The following is a 551-nucleotide window of genomic DNA, read 5'->3' on the forward strand; positions in this document are numbered from 1 at the left end:
AGAGGGAGAAAGGGTACAGGACCCCTCTGAGAGTCATACACCAGCAACTTTCCATGTCCTTCATATCTCTGCTTCCCATTTCAGGCAGCCTGGCCAATGTTATCTTGTCCCTTTGGTATTCACTGTTCATTCCAGGGACTTCCCTAGTGGCTAGACAGTAAAGAATCTGTCTGCAATGTGGGAGACCTGAATTCAATCCCTGGGTTGGGAAGATCTCCTAGAGGAGGGCATGGCAACCCACTTCCATATTCTTGCTTGTAGAATTCCCATGGACAGAGGAGCCTGACGGCTACAGTTCATGAGGTTGAGAAGAGTTGGACATGAGTGAGTGACTAAGCACAGCACAGTTCATAGCATGCACATTGCACTCTGATTCCTAAAGTCGTAATGATTGACAAACAAGTAAAATTTTAGAATTTGAAGCACTTTCAATTCTAAAATCCCAATTCTCTCAAATCAAAAAGCTTTGCTTTTTTAATGTCATTACTGAAACTCAAATGCATTCCCGTTATTAAAATATGAATTCTTCCTGAGATGTTGAAATTTGAAGA

This window comes from Bison bison, unplaced genomic scaffold, assembly GCF_000754665.1.
Source record: "Bison bison bison isolate TAMUID 2011002044 unplaced genomic scaffold, Bison_UMD1.0 scf7180017864451, whole genome shotgun sequence".
In the NCBI taxonomy this organism is placed as follows: domain Eukaryota; kingdom Metazoa; phylum Chordata; class Mammalia; order Artiodactyla; family Bovidae; genus Bison; species Bison bison.